The 12500-nt window shown below is 61.3% G+C and overlaps 1 non-coding gene across 1 annotated transcript; it reads right to left on the bottom strand.

Annotated features, from left to right (window-relative positions):
* Positions 1-1132: 1132 nt before the first annotated feature.
* On the bottom strand, positions 1133-2947 carry LOC142791669 (small subunit ribosomal RNA). The gene has a single exon (XR_012890366.1). It is a non-coding gene; the product is annotated as a small subunit ribosomal RNA (ribosomal RNA).
* Between the last annotated feature and the right edge of the window lie 9553 nt (positions 2948-12500).

Genomic DNA, 12500 nt, shown 5'->3' with positions numbered 1-12500 from the left:
ACTTTAGCCAACAGGTGGAGCCAGGCGCGCCGTACTTGCGCGGCACTTCCCACGTCCACCGAAGTCGGTGCCAAGGACCACTTTCGGCGCCGGAGCCGCGTACGAGCCTACTCGAGGCGGAAGAACGAAGCCAGCAAGGGCCTGGCCGCAAGTGCGTTCAATTGTCGGGACGTCCAAGTCCCTCGTTCTTCCGTGCTTCCTCTTTCGGCAAGTCGTTGCGGCACCTTCCCAAAGCGCGCAGACCCGCTAATCGCGACGAGCGCGACGTGGCCGTGCCGCCTTTCCCTCGGCAGCAAGCAAAACGCCTGGCAACGTCGACGCTCCCCTAACCGCGATCTCGCACCGTGTTTCGTGTGGCGAATTCAAAAGCCGGCCGGCGCTGCTGCAACCATTACGGTCGGTACGCATACGCCGCGGAGGGCGGGACGGTCATCGGAGCGTGCGGTTCCTCCATCGAGTACTGCGCACCTCGGCCGTCGCATCGCCGTGCCATGACCGGCCGCGCGTCAACGCGAACCGGTGCCAGCGAGATCCCTCGCCTGCAAGAACCGACCGGCAGCCTCCGTCACCCGAGGACGCGGAGGCGCTTGCCGCGGACGGCGGGACGGTATGCACTGGTGCACAGCGGACCCGTCACATCGCCAGTTCCTTGACCGACCGCCGACGCTTGTGCCGTTCCTCTCGTACTTGGCAGTCGCCGCGCGATTGTCGGGTCTCGTTCTTGCACGCTCGAACGGTCGGGAGGGCACTCGGCTGGCGTTTCGGGAACGCGCAGCCTCGCCTTCTACCGACGTAACCACGACTCGCCGTTCGCGCTCCGCCGCTCCTGTTTACAGTACTAGGCGGTCCCGCAGCGGTCGGGTCGCGCATTTCGAGCGCTTCGAGCCACGGTGCTGTGGCGGGTCGAAAGCCGACCTATGAGTGCGTTGCGCCGTTTGTACCCGCGTCCGCCACCTGGCCGACCGTCCAAGGTCGCGGTGTTGGCGTCCGCTGGGCGCAACAATTTGTCACGGGGTGCCGCTCCACATTCAGGCAGCCCCGTGGGGAAAAGCCGACCCCGCGTCCAAACGGGGTCAGCGGCAGAAAGTGTCGGGCGCAGACGCAGCTGAGGCGCTCACCCTTCACAATCCGTTAATGATCCTTCCGCAGGTTCACCTACGGAAACCTTGTTACGACTTTTACTTCCTCTAAATGATCAAGTTTGGTCATCTTTCCAACAGACCGGCGCAACCGAAAGGCCGCGCCGGACATCGGTCCGAAGACCTCACTAAATCATTCAATCGGTAGTAGCGACGGGCGGTGTGTACAAAGGGCAGGGACGTAATCAACGCGAGCTTATGACTCGCGCTTACTGGGAATTCCTCGTTCAAGGGGAACAATTGCAAGCCCCTATCCCAATCACGAAAGAAGTTCCACGGGTTACCCAGTCTTTTCAGACAGGGATAAAGACACGCTGCTTCCTTCAGTGTAGCGCGCGTGCGGCCCCGGACATCTAAGGGCATCACAGACCTGTTATTGCTCTGTTTCGTGCGGCTAGGAGCCGCTTGTCCCTCTAAGAAGGTTGTAAGGTGCTGGGAACCCCGCACCTATTTAATAGGCTAGAGTCTCGTTCGTTATCGGAATTAACCAGACAAATCGCTCCACCAACTAAGAACGGCCATGCACCACCATCCACCGAATCAAGAAAGAGCTCTCAATCTGTCAATCCTCCCAGTGTCCGGGCCGGGTAAGTTTTCCCGTGTTGAGTCAAATTAAGCCGCAGGCTCCACTCCTGGTGGTGCCCTTCCGTCAATTCCTTTAAGTTTCAGCTTTGCAACCATACTTCCCCCGGAACCCAAATACTTTGGTTTCCCGGAAGCTGCCCGCCGAGTCATTTGAGTAACTCAGGCGGATCGCTGGTTGGCATCGTTTATGGTCAGAACTAGGGCGGTATCTGATCGCCTTCGAACCTCTGACTTTCGTTCTTGATCAATGAAAACATTCTTGGCAAATGCTTTCGCAGTAGTTCGTCTTGCGACGGTCCAAGAATTTCACCTCTAGCGCCGCAATACGAATGCCCCCGTCCGTCCCTCTTAATCATTACCTCGTATTCCAAAAACCAACAGAACAGAAACGAGGTCTTGTTCTATTATTCCATGCAAGTTTATTCAGGCGACTCGCCTGCGTTGAGCACTCTAATTTTTTCAAAGTAAAAGCACCGGCCATCTCGAGGCACACAATGAAGTGCACCAAGAAAGAACCGGCATGATGTTCAGTCCGAGCCGTCGCATCGGGTAGATGCACTACTCGTCTGGAACTGAGATCCAACTACGAGCTTTTTAACCGCAGCAGCTTTAGTATACGCTATTGGAGCTGGAATTACCGCGGCTGCTGGCACCAGACTTGCCCTCCAATTGATCCTCGTTAAAGGATTTAGAGTGTACTCATTTCAATTACGGGGCCTCAAAAGAGTCCCGTATTGTTATTTTTCGTCACTACCTCCCCGTGCCGGGAGTGGGTAATTTGCGCGCCTGCTGCCTTCCTTGGATGTGGTAGCCGTTTCTCAGGCTCCCTCTCCGGAATCGAACCCTGATTCTCCGTTACCCGTAACAACCATGGTAAGCAAGTAACCTACCATCGAAAGTTGATAAGGCAGACACTTGAAAGAAACGTCGCCGGCTCGTGGCCATGCGATCAGCACAAAGTTATCCAGAGTCACCACACAATACGGGCCGAAACCCGATCGATCTTGGTCTAATAAAAGCACCCGTTACCCAAAGGGCTCCAGGCTCACTGCATGTATTAGCTCTAGAATTGCCACAGTTATCCAAGTAGGAAGAAACGATCTAAGGAACCATAACTGATTTAATGAGCCATTCGCGGTTTCGCCTTATTTCGGCATGTACTTAGACATGCATGGCTTAATCTTTGAGACAAGCATATGATTACTGGCAGGATCAACCAGGTAATCGTTCGACTGCGCGTCCGTCCTCGCCTTCGGCGGGCCGGACGCAGTCTGTGTGCGGCGGAGGCCACCTTCAGGCGCCCCAACACGCTTATTTTGCACTCCGAGATGACGGCGTTCGAGCTCGCTACGGCACAACCTTCCCGAAAGACGAGTGGGAGCCGTGCGGCAAGAAGCACGTTCATGCTCGCTCTTTTTCGTTGCATCGACTCGGTCGCGCCGTGCGGGTTGCCCAAGCCCGCTGCACTGTCGGTGGACCGGCCGGAACTAGCAACGGAGCCGAGACTGCAAAGCCGCCAGACGACGGGTCACGCCCGCGTCTTCGGCGCTTTCGCATCTGAATCGCCCGAGGACGACACGGAACACACCTCGATATCGTGGTAAAACGGCACCGTCCGACAACCAGCCCCTAACGCATCAAGCGGATGAGGCTGCAGACGACTGCCGTGGATTCCCCTGGAGCAGACCCGAGGACACGCTTGACGAGGCCGAAGCCCGCCGCATATCAGACACCCGGTCGCTTTCGCGTACGCCGCTCACGAGAACCCCCACATAATAGCAGCGATAAGTACCCAGACCTCCTTGGGCACTAATACGAGCGTACTCGAGAAAATTTCACCGCGGGTGTGCCCCGAAACGTGTGGCACGTTGAGCGTGCCACAAGTCTACGTCGCTCTCAAACCCGCCGAGGTCGTAGAATTTGCGACCCTACTCACGAAATTCCCACCGAGGATACGGCCGCAAACGTACCGCACCTTGGGTAGGCCACGAGTTTGTGCAACACTACGCTGACGGCACAGCACCGAGGTCGTGCGCGCACGCACGGGAAAATTCCGCCGCGGTTTCTGCCGAAAACGTGAGGCACCACGACTCTCCGCAAGTTCGCGTCGACTGCGAAAGACCGAAGTCGTGAACGACGTGTCCGCTACTCGCCGCCGACACGCTGGACACCAAACGTACAACGACTCGACGGCGTCGTAGAGGCCCACGACGCGGTTTTCCTTAACGACGTCTCGGCGTGGCACCGACAGGTTAGAACGGCCGACCAACGTTCCCTGTCCGCCGTTCGGCTCAGTCGAAGGGCTCGGCGACTTCGGCAACGCTGCGAAGCCGCACGGTGACGCACGCCATGTCCCCATTTTTTTTTTTCTTTCTGCGTCTGCCGGGGTGCCCCTATAATAGCAGCGATAAGCACCCAGACCGCCGTGGGTCGCTCGCCCCGGCTGACGTGGTTTTTCGTACTCCTGCGGCGGTCGCCGTCAAGCACGTCCAAATACGCTACTTTCGTGGGCGCATTCACGCTCTTTCGCTTCGCCGGAGTGCCAGCACTCACTCTGCCAAAAACGGCGAACATCCGAGCGGCGGTTCCCACTTTTGCGTCGGCGTCGCAAACCCCGCCCCGGCAGACGAGGTTTGCCGTACTCGTGCGACGGTGGCCGGCGGGCACGTCGAAAGACGCCGATATCGTGCGCGAATTGGCGCACCTTGGCTTCACCGGAGTGCCGCCACTGACTCCTCCAAAAACGGCGAAGATCCGAGCGGCGCTTCCCACTTTCGCATCGGCGTCCCGAACTCCGCCCCGGCTGACGCGGTTTACCGTACTCGTGCGACGGTCGCCGGCGAGCACGTGGAAAGACGCCGATATCGTGCCCGAATCGGCTCCGTTCGGCTTCGCCGGAGTGCCAGCACTGGCTCGGCGAAAGACGACGAACATCCGAGCGACGGTTCTCACTATTGCGTACGCGTCGCAAACCCCGCCCCGGCAGACGCACTTTGCCGTACTCGTGCGACGGTCGCCGGCGAGCACGTAGAAAGACGCCGATATCGTGCCGGAATCGGCCCCGTTTGGCTTCGCCGGAGTGCCAGCACTCACTCGGCCACAAACGGCGAACATCCGAGCGGCGGTTCCCACTTAGCCGTCGGCGTCCCGAACTCCGCCCCGGCAGACGCGGTTGCCGAGCTCGTGCGACTAGCGACCGCGAAGCCGTCTCGCGACGCCGCTTTCGTGCGCGGCTCCCACTGCGACCTGGGTCACCCGAGGTCGACGAGCAAAAAAGAATGTCGAAAAAAATTTTTTTTTTTTTTTGTGTCTGCCGGGGTGCCCCTATAATAGCAGCGATAAGCACCCAGACCGCCATGGGTCGCTCGCCCCGGCTGACGTGGTTTTTCGTTTTCCTGCGGTGGTCGTCGTCAAGCACGTCCAAACACGCCACTTTCGTGGGCGCATTCGCGCTCTTTCGCTTCGCCGGAGTGCCAGCACTCACTCTGCCAAAAACGGCGAACATCCTAGTGGCGGTTCCCACTTTTGCGTCGGCGTCGCCAACCCCGCCCCGGCATACGCGGTTTGCCGTACTCGTGCGGCGGTGGCCGGCGGGCACGTCGAAAGACACCGATATCGTGCGCGAGTCGATGCTTCTTGGTCTCGCAGGAGGGCCGCCACTCACTCCTGCAAAAACGGCGAAGATCCGAGCGGCGCTTCCCACTTTTTCGTCGGCATCGCAAACCTCGCCCCGGCAGACGCGCTTTGCCGTACTCGTGCGACGGTCGCCGGCGAGCACGTCGAAATACGCCGATATCGTGCCCGAATCGGCCCCGTTTCGCTTCGCCGGAGTGCCAGCACTCACTCGGCCAAAAACGGCGAACATCCGAGCAGCGGTACCCACTTAGCCGTCGGCATCCCGAACTCCGCGCCGGCTGACGCGGTTGCCGAGCTCGTGCGACTAGCGACCGCGAACGCGTCTCGCGACGCCGCTTTCGTGCGCGGCTCCCATTGCGACCTGGGTTACCCGAGCTCGACCAGCAAAAAAGAAGGTCGAAAAAAAATTTTTTTTTTCTGCGTCTGCCGGGGTGCCCCTATAATAGCAGCGATAAGCACCCAGACCGCCGTGGGTCGCTCGCCCCGGCTGACGTGGTTTTTCGTACTCCTGCAGCGGTCGCCGTCAAGCACGTCCAAATACGCCACTTTCGTGGGCGCTTTCGCGCTCTTTCGCGTCGCCGGTGTGCCAGCACTCACTCTGCCAAAAACGGCCAACATCCGAGCGGCGGTTCCCACTTTTGCGTCGGCGTCGTAAACCCCGCCCCGGCAGACGCGGTTTGCCCTACTCGTGCGACGGTCGCCGGCGAGCGCGTCGAAAGACGCCGATATCGTGCGCTAATTGGCGCTCCTTGGCTTCTCCGGAGTGCCGCCACTCACTCCTCCAAAAACGGCGAAGATCCGAGCGGCGTTCTCCACTTTCGCATCGGCGTCCCGAACTCCGCCCGGGCTGACGCGGTTTACCGTACTCGTGCGACGGTCGCCGCCGGGCACGTCGAAAGACGCCGATATCGTGCCGTAATCGGCCCCGTTTGGCTTCGCCCGAGTGCCAGCACTCACTCGGCCAAAAACGGCGAACATCCGAGCAGCGTTTCCCACTTTCGCATCGGCGTCCCGAAGCCCGCCCCGGCAGACGCGGTTTGCCCTACTCGAGCGACGGTCGCCGGCGATCACGTCGAAAGGCGCCGAATTCGTGCACGAATCGATGCTTCTTGGTCTCGCAGGAGGGCCGCCACTCACTCCTGCAAAAACGGCGAAGATCCGAGTTGCGCTTCCCACTTTTTCGTCGGCGTCCCGAACTACGCCCCGGCTGACGCGGTTTACCGTACTCGTGCGACGGTCGCCGGCGGGCACTTCAAAATACGCCGATTTCGTGGGCGCATTCACGCTGTTTCGCTTCCCCGGAGTGCCAACACTCACTCTGCCGAAAGCGGCGATCATCCGAGCGGCGGTTCCCACTTTTGCGTCGGCTTCGCAAACGGCGCCCCGGCAGACGCGCTCGTGCGACGTACTCGTGCGACGGTCGCCGGCGAGCACGTCGAAAGACGCCGATATCGTGCTCGAATCGACCCCGTTTCGCTTCGCCGGAGTGCTGCCAGTCACGGCGCAGAAAACGGCGAACAAGTGTTTTTTTTTTTTTCCTAGAATTTGTGTTATAGAAGGCACATTTGATATCGGACGATAATTTTCAACTTTATCACGCGCACCGATTTTCGTGTAGAGGTTTGCAAGTTTATGGGAATTTCTCCACTTGGAATAATGCGATTTAGTAGTACTACGAGAACTTCATGGATGTACTCAAGGGTACGGGGCAAGTCAGTTACGTCAACACCTGCAGATTTTTTACACTTCTAACTGAAAATTGTTGGTTGTGAGTCCTCGTGTGATATTAAAGGCCGATTCGCTAACACATAGAACAAAGAAAGAAAGGAAGAAAAAACGCCCGCGCTCGCTCAAGAAACCTGGGTTCGCAACAAGTGGCAACAACAAGCAACCGAGCGAGTGCGCCAAAACCCGTGGCGGCCGAACAAACGCGAAGTCCCAACCGCGTCAGCCGGGGCGGCACGGGACAGGAAAAATCACTTCAGCCGGGGCGGCGGGGCACCGAATAAACCTCGTCACCTCGTCGCAGGATAAAAGAGGAAACAAAAAGTCTAAACAGCGTCTGCTGGAGCGAATGCGTAATAAAACAACAACAACAACAAAAAAAAACACCCGCGCTCAAGAAGTCTGCAATCCTCACAAAAGGCGACTGTGACCGAGCAGCGTCAGCCGGGGCCGTGCGGAAACGGAAAAACCGCGACTACCGGGGCGTCGAGGCACCGAAAAATCCACTTCAGCCGCGGCGAAAAAAAAAACAAAAAGAAAGACGGAGGGGGGGGGGGAACCACGTCTGCCGGGGCGAAGGAAAAAAAAAAACGCGTCTGCCGGGGCGAGCCCGGGTGCGGCACCACCGGGAAAACTGTGGCAAACAGACATGGCGATCGAGTGAGTGGGCCGCCAGCCAGGCTCAGCCAAAAAGTGCAAAGTCCGAACTGCGTCAGCCGGGGCGGCAAAAACCGCGTCAGCCGGGGCGGCGCAAAAAACCGCGTCTGCCGGGGCGGCACGAAACCGCGTCAGCCGGGGCGGGGCGAAAACTGCGTCAGCCGGGGCGAAAGAAAAAAAAAACGCGTCTGCCGGGGCAAGCCCGGGTGCGGCACCACCGGGAAAACTGTGGCAAACAGACATGGCGATCGAGTGAGTGGGCCGCCAGCCAGGCACAGCCGAAAAGTGCAAAGTCCGAACCGTGTCAGCCGGGGCGACGCAAAAACCGCGTCAGCCGGGGCGGCGCGAAAACCGCGTCAGCCGGGGCGGCACGAAACCGCGTCAGCCGGGGCGGCGCGAAAACTGCGTCAGCCGGGGCGGCGCGAAAACCTCGTCAGCCGGGGCGAGCGAAAAGGGGGGGGGGGGGGAACCACGTCTGCCGGGGCGAAAGAAAAAAAAACGCGTCTGCCGGGGCGAGCCCGGGTGCGGCACCACCGGGAAGACTGTGGCAAACAGACATGGCGATCGAGTGAGTGGGCCGCCAGCCAGGCTCAGCCCAAAAAGTGCTAAGTCCGAACTGCGTCAGCCGGGGCGGCGCGAAAACCGCGTCTGCCGGGGCGGCACGAAACCGCGTCAGCCGGGGCGGCGCGAAAACTGCGTCAGCCGGGGCGAGCCCGGGTGCGGCACCACCGGGAAAACTGTGGCAAACAGACATGGCGATCGAGTGAGTGGGCCGCCAGCCAGGCACAGCCGAAAAGTGCTAAGTCCGAACTGCGTCAGCCGGGGCGGCAAAAACCGCGTCAGCCGGGGCGGCGCAAAAAACCGCGTCTGCCGGGGCGGCACGAAACCGCGTCAGCCGGGGCGGCGCGAAAACTGCGTCAGCCGGGGCGAAAGAAAAAAAAAAACGCGTCTGCCGGGGCGAGCCCGGGTGCGGCACCACCGGGAAAACTGTGGCAAACAGACATGGCGATCGAGTGAGTGGGCCGCCAGCCAGGCACAGCCGAAAAGTGCTAAGTCCGAACTGCGTCTGCCGGGGCGGCACGAAACCGCGTCAGCCAGGCGGCGCGAAAACCGCGTCTGCCGGGGCGGCACGAAACCGCGTCAGCCGGGGCGGCGCGAAAACTGCGTCAGCCGGGGCGAGCCCGGGTGCGGCACCACCGGGAAAACTGTGGCAAACAGACATGGCGATTGAGTGAGTGGGCCGCCAGCCAGGCACAGCCGAAAAGTGCTAAGTCCGAACTGCGTCTGCCGGGGCGGCACGAAACCGCGTCAGCCGGGGCGGCGCGAAAACCGCGTCTGCCGGGGCGGCACGAAACCGCGTCAGCCGGGGCGGCGCGAAAACTGCGTCAGCCGGGGCGAGCCCGGGTGCGGCACCACCGGGAAAACTGTGGCAAACAGACATGGCGATCGAGTGAGTGGGCCGCCAGCCAGGCACAGCCGAAAAGTGCAAAGTCCGAACCGTGTCAGCCGGGGCGACGCAAAAACCGCGTCAGCCGGGGCGGCGCGAAAACCGCGTCAGCCGGGGCGGCACGAAACCGCGTCAGCCGGGGCGGCGCGAAAACTGCGTCAGCCGGGGCGGCGCGAAAACCTCGTCAGCCGGGGCGAGCGAAAAGGGGGGGGGGGGAACCACGTCTCCCGGGGCGAAAGAAAAAAAAACGCGTCTGCCGGGGCGAGCCCGGGTGCGGCACCACCGGGAAGACTGTGGCAAACAGACATGGCGATCGAGTGAGTGGGCCGCCAGCCAGGCTCAGCCCAAAAAGTGCTAAGTCCGAACTGCGTCAGCCGGGGCGGCGCGAAAACCGCGTCTGCCGGGGCGGCACGAAACCGCGTCAGCCGGGGCGGCGCGAAAACTGCGTCAGCCGGGGCGAGCCCGGGTGCGGCACCACCGGGAAAACTGTGGCAAACAGACATGGCGATCGAGTGAGTGGGCCGCCAGCCAGGCACAGCCGAAAAGTGCTAAGTCCGAACTGCGTCAGCCGGGGCGGCAAAAACCGCGTCAGCCGGGGCGGCGCAAAAAACCGCGTCTGCCGGGGCGGCACGAAACCGCGTCAGCCGGGGCGGCGCGAAAACTGCGTCAGCCGGGGCGAAAGAAAAAAAAAACGCGTCTGCCGGGGCGAGCCCGGGTGCGGCACCACCGGGAAAACTGTGGCAAACAGACATGGCGATCGAGTGAGTGGGCCGCCAGCCAGGCACAGCCGAAAAGTGCTAAGTCCGAACTGCGTCTGCCGGGGCGGCACGAAACCGCGTCAGCCGGGGCGGCGCGAAAACCGCGTCTGCCGGGGCGGCACGAAACCGCGTCAGCCGGGGCGGCGCGAAAACTGCGTCAGCCGGGGCGAGCCCGGGTGCGGCACCACCGGGAAAACTGTGGCAAACAGACATGGCGATTGAGTGAGTGGGCCGCCAGCCAGGCACAGCCGAAAAGTGCTAAGTCCGAACTGCGTCTGCCGGGGCGGCACGAAACCGCGTCAGCCGGGGCGGCGCGAAAACCGCGTCTGCCGGGGCGGCACGAAACCGCGTCAGCCGGGGCGGCGCGAAAACTGCGTCAGCCGGGGCGAGCCCGGGTGCGGCACCACCGGGAAAACTGTGGCAAACAGACATGGCGATCGAGTGAGTGGGCCGCCAGCCAGGCACAGCCGAAAAGTGCAAAGTCCGAACCGTGTCAGCCGGGGCGACGCAAAAACCGCGTCAGCCGGGGCGGCGCGAAAACCGCGTCAGCCGGGGCGGCGCGAAAACTGCGTCAGCCGGGGCGGCGCGAAAACCTCGTCAGCCGGGGCGAGCGAAAAGGGGGGGGGGAACCACGTCTGCCGGGGCGAAAGAAAAAAAAACGCGTCTGCCGGGGCGAGCCCGGGTGCGGCACCACCGGGAAGACTGTGGCAAACAGACATGGCGATCGAGTGAGTGGGCCGCCAGCCAGGCTCAGCCCAAAAAGTGCTAAGTCCGAACTGCGTCAGCCGGGGCGGCGCGAAAACCGCGTCTGCCGGGGCGGCACGAAACCGCGTCAGCCGGGGCGGCGCGAAAACTGCGTCAGCCGGGGCGAGCCCGGGTGCGGCACCACCGGGAAAACTGTGGCAAACAGACATGGCGATCGAGTGAGTGGGCCGCCAGCCAGGCACAGCCGAAAAGTGCTAAGTCCGAACTGCGTCAGCCGGGGCGGCAAAAACCGCGTCAGCCGGGGCGGCGCAAAAAACCGCGTCTGCCGGGGCGGCACGAAACCGCGTCAGCCGGGGCGGCGCGAAAACTGCGTCAGCCGGGGCGAAAGAAAAAAAAAAAACGCGTCTGCCGGGGCGAGCCCGGGTGCGGCACCACCGGGAAAACTGTGGCAAACAGACATGGCGATCGAGTGAGTGGGCCGCCAGCCATGCACAGCCGAAAAGTGCTAAGTCCGAACTGCGTCTGCCGGTGCGGCACGAAACCGCGTCAGCCGGGGCGGCGCGAAAACCGCGTCTGCCGGGGCGGCACGAAACCGCGTCAGCCGGGGCGGCGCGAAAACTGCGTCAGCCGGGGCGAGCCCGGGTGCGGCACCACCGGGAAAACTGTGGCAAACAGACATGGCGATTGAGTGAGTGGGCCGCCAGCCAGGCACAGCCGAAAAGTGCTAAGTCCGAACTGCGTCAGCCGGGGCGGCAAAAACCGCGTCAGCCGGGGCGGCGCAAAAACCGCGTCTGCCGGGGCGAAATCAAAAAAAAAAACAAAGAAAAAAGCCCGCGCTTAATCAAAAGAAAACAAAGAAAAAAGCTTGCGCTTAATCAAAAGAAAACAAACAAAAAAAGTTCGCGCTTAAGCCTGGCGGTGGAACCACCGGGGCAAACAGACCTGGCGATCGAGTGAGTGGGCCGCCAGCCGGGGTGAGCCAAAAAGTGCAAAGTCCGAACCGCGTCAGCCGGGGCGACGCAAAAACCGCGTCAGCCGGGGCGGCGCGAAAACCGCGTCAGCCGGGGCGGCGCGAAAACCGCGTCAGCCGGGGCGGCGCAAAAACTGCGTCAGCCGGGGCGGCACGGAAAAACGAAAACCGCGTCAGCCGGGGCGGCACGGAAAAACGAAAACCGCGTCAGCCGGGGCGACATCAAAATGAGGAAAAAAAAAAAAACTGCCTTAGGACACCTGCGTACACTTTCATGCGTTTGGGCATATCTCTCTGTAACACGCGCGCCCCTCGTTACGCGCGGCACTCTGTTTTCTCCGACACCCATATTTCGGCGGCATGTGGCACGCGCGCCCGTCCCTACGCACGGCACACCGCAGTGCTTTCTCGATATTTTTCTTTTCCTCCAACACCGTCATCTATAGGCTTTTAGTGACCTGTTGCTCGTGGCACAAGTTCGCTAGCTCTGACACCTCTTGCATGCGCACCGTTTTTGCGCACGGTGCTATGCCGCAAAGCACGGCAGTCGCATGCGTTTCTCTCAGGCACCTCTTTTTTGACACAACGCTGTGGTGCTTAGAAACACACGCGCCGCTTTTGCGCACAGAACTCCACCGTACAGCACGGTAGTCACGTTTGTTCCACACGAACAGCAGTGTGCATCGTGCTACGACACTTTGAAAGCTTTTTCTTCCGAGTCTCGACCGCGCTGTTCCTTTCGTACTTGGCGCGATTTTGGGACCAGCTTTGTTTTAAACCCCTACTGCGCGCCGTTCCTTTCGTACTTGGCGCGGTTCAGGGTTTGTTTCGAGCCCTTAGCCGCGCTGTTCCCTCCGTACTTGGCGCGGTTTAGGGTC

Source organism: Rhipicephalus microplus, unplaced genomic scaffold, assembly GCF_043290135.1.
Source record: "Rhipicephalus microplus isolate Deutch F79 unplaced genomic scaffold, USDA_Rmic scaffold_181, whole genome shotgun sequence".
In the NCBI taxonomy this organism is placed as follows: domain Eukaryota; kingdom Metazoa; phylum Arthropoda; class Arachnida; order Ixodida; family Ixodidae; genus Rhipicephalus; species Rhipicephalus microplus.
Note: the sequence above shows the minus strand (reverse complement) of the source record. Positions and strands in the feature narration are given on the sequence as shown.